The sequence below is a fragment of the Diadema setosum genome, chromosome 5 (genome assembly GCF_964275005.1).
Source record: "Diadema setosum chromosome 5, eeDiaSeto1, whole genome shotgun sequence".
Classification (NCBI taxonomy): domain Eukaryota; kingdom Metazoa; phylum Echinodermata; class Echinoidea; order Diadematoida; family Diadematidae; genus Diadema; species Diadema setosum.
In genome coordinates, this window is record NC_092689.1 from 34946616 (window position 1) to 34949984 (window position 3369).

Genomic DNA, 3369 nt, shown 5'->3' on the forward strand with positions numbered 1-3369 from the left:
CATGCTGAAAACAAAATAGATGGTGAAAGAGGTTAAGGAAGCGTTAATATCATGGTTTCATAGTCACTAGACGGGCATTAACCTAGAACCAGTGTCAGACACTGTCTTGTTCAAAAAGAAAAGAAAATGTACATGTTATGTATGCTAGGGGGAGAAGTGGGAGAGGATCCGAGATGGGAGTATTTTATAAGATAATAGGCTTACTCCATTTCGAGAGCATTATAAGAACAAAATGCCCTGACTATACTTTGAACACAATCAAAGACTACCTGTTGCTTGCGGGAATTGCAAATCATTGACATCACACGGTACGGTCAAAACAACCAATGTGCAATATGGACATAGGGCCTACATAATTATACTCGGCGGCCCCGCTTTCTGAAGGGTGCTATAATGGATTATACAGCATAGGAACATTCGAAGGCTATAATCAGGCTCTACTTTCAGACATTCAGACTTTCAGATCAATTTTCACTGAATCCGTTAATCCCTGGATCACTGCTTCCCTCCAATATGTTCATTGTTGACTATGTGATAAACAAAGTCAGACCCCCCCCCCAAAAAAAAAAAACATATATATATATATAAATAAATAAATGAATAACGGAGGTGTGACGTCATCAAGACGAACTGAGATGACATGGTTATGAGAAACAATGTAGATTGCTTACTTCATGTTGATTACTTCAGTACTCATTACAGTGTATCGTTACTATAAGGATTCATTATTGTTCTTTACTCTGTTCAAATCAGATTGTCTTGTTTACATTATTTCTCTGTCACAAAAGAAAGTGAGATATGTGTTATGTTATTTGTCGAGAAATGAAAATAAATTTTGATTTGGATTTGGATTTGAACAGCAATCTACGACATGTTTCCAGGGGCGGATCCAGGAATTCTGTAAAGGGGGGGGGGGGGCGCAACTAATATTTCTGGTGCCACTTCCGGGTTTCATTTCATTTTTTTCTTTTTATTTCTTTTGTTTTTAACGAAAAATAAAGGGGGGCCCGCCGGTTGCGCCCCACCCCCCCCCCCCCCCCCTCTGGATCCGCCATTGTGTTTCACAACATAGTTATATCGGTAACAGTCACAATGGGCGAACGAAATGAAACAATGATCCCTTCGTCTTAAATCACTCCAGTTGTTTCTAACTGAAATAAAAATCCTACAATGTACTTTTGTCTGTCGATAATCTAGAACCTTGGCCACCTTTCACTGCTTAATCATAACAACTCTCCAATGATATTATGTTTTAATATCTGGGTTTGTTGATTTTGTTATATTTTCCACCAAAGAAAAAAAGGAACTGAAAAGGGAATTGGTTACGATACGTATGCAAGTCAGCGGGAAACTTGCGACCAATATAACAATTTCATAATGGAATACTGAAATTGTAAAATTGAAATTTTTTACCAAGATTTTGGGATTTTTCGTTGGATTTTAGTGGAATCAAAACAGTTCCATTTATCTAATATCACTGTATCCATCAAAGCAAACTCTCACACGATGTGGTTTGTTTGTTTGTTAGCTTGTTTATATTTTCCGTCATAAAAAAAAGCATACAAATGAAATTACTTGGCAAACATACAGAGTTTAAAGAAACACAATGATAAACATTCATGCGCAAATAAGAAAATAGATATCATCGAAAAATAAGAGTTCGTCTGTAGTAAATAAAAACGAAAGAATCATAATACGTTCTCCATGTTCTCATTATCAAGTTATGTTAATTTGCCATTGGGAATGAATTTGGTCATACCGAGTAGATTATTTCCGGGAGACAGTCTGGACAAAGACTAAAGATGATTACGACAACAGCCCAGGGAGTCCACGTGATGAACATGGCGACGATGATCAAACCCAGCGTTCGAATCCCTGATGAATTACAAAGCATACATGCATTGAACGACTGGTAGGTTTCAGAAGGACCTATAAACAATGGGTCAGAGTGTCGTGAAGAAATATTTTAGATGGCGTCCCTAAGAAAATCCTCATGTTTGATCGAAGGCCTGCACAGAGGTTACGATTTGTCGTTCCCGAATGGAGTGTGTCGAGGAAAAAAAAGCAACAGTACCCGTCTATTCCAGACTAAAATTGACTGAACACAACTGCTGTCTTGAACAACGAAGAGTGATCACCATGCACTCTTTGTACGATGTTTGTTTTGTTTTTGTGAGCATGAATTTTTTGGCACTGAACGAAATTAGAATAAAGAATCATTAAAAAAATCTTTTAAACACTCTTCATCTTCAAAATATTTTAAATCATATGCCTCATACCTTCCATTCGCGATTTGAATTCATTAAACAAATAAAATAAAAAAACAACAACAATAACTTCATTTGGTGAACCACAAACTTAATAACATAGAGAAGGCATGTTTAAGAAATTTACGCCATTACAACATAAACTTAGAAAGATCAAACGTTGATTTTTTTACTCACCTTTTCTGTTTTGGGACCCAATGTGCTTCCTTTGGGCGAATTCTTTAGAAGGTCTGTCGTCTGCGTTTTTCGTCCAGTCACACACGTTCTTAGTTTCGAGATCTTCCGCGCCATTCCCCGCCTTGTGATCGAGAGATATGATGGAGACTTTCGAAAAGTGGGGCCTCGCCTCGACCACGTCAACATTGTGATGGTTCCTTTTGTACTCTGTGACAAACCCATCAGGATCCCTTGTGTTATATGTGTTATTAATTTGAAGAGTGTGATTTTGAGGAGAAATTGGCGGGGCCTCCGTGTATTTCCCCAGCGAGGGAGCGGCAAGTGATTCTGGCCGCTCTCTATTGGCCAGCGATACTTCTGCTGTGGACGAAATCGAATGTCTACCATGGGTCGCAGCTGTTGGTTGTTTCACGACCATGGATATTCCTTCCGTGGATGAGGTGCCATAAATGTTTTCTCTGGTTACGCCCGCAACAGAGTGGGAGCGCGCTCTAAGCTCTGCATCCTGCACACTCTTCATCGCAGGGGGGAAAGTGTTGACCGACTTTTCTGATGTCCATCTTCTTTCAAGACTCGAGGTTTTATCGACATCGCCAATGCAATCATCTTGATATGCCGGATTTATAAAGGTGCACTCGATGACGGAACCACTAGAAACTAAATCTTCGTCTGCCGCCTGCCTCGACGATGAAATGAGGGACCCAGATTTTGACGCTTCAGAAGGATAAATTTCTTCGCCGAAGCTATCCCTAGCAAATTCTGATGGGGCAGGATTTTCGAGGCTGTCGGGCTTGGGGGCATTTTGAGTGGGCATCGGGAAAGAATCGGTATTTAAACGAGACGAGGACTGAATTTTGACGGCAGGTGTTCCATCACGGCGATCCGATTCAAACATGATATTTCTCCTTCTACTCAGCGAATGCCA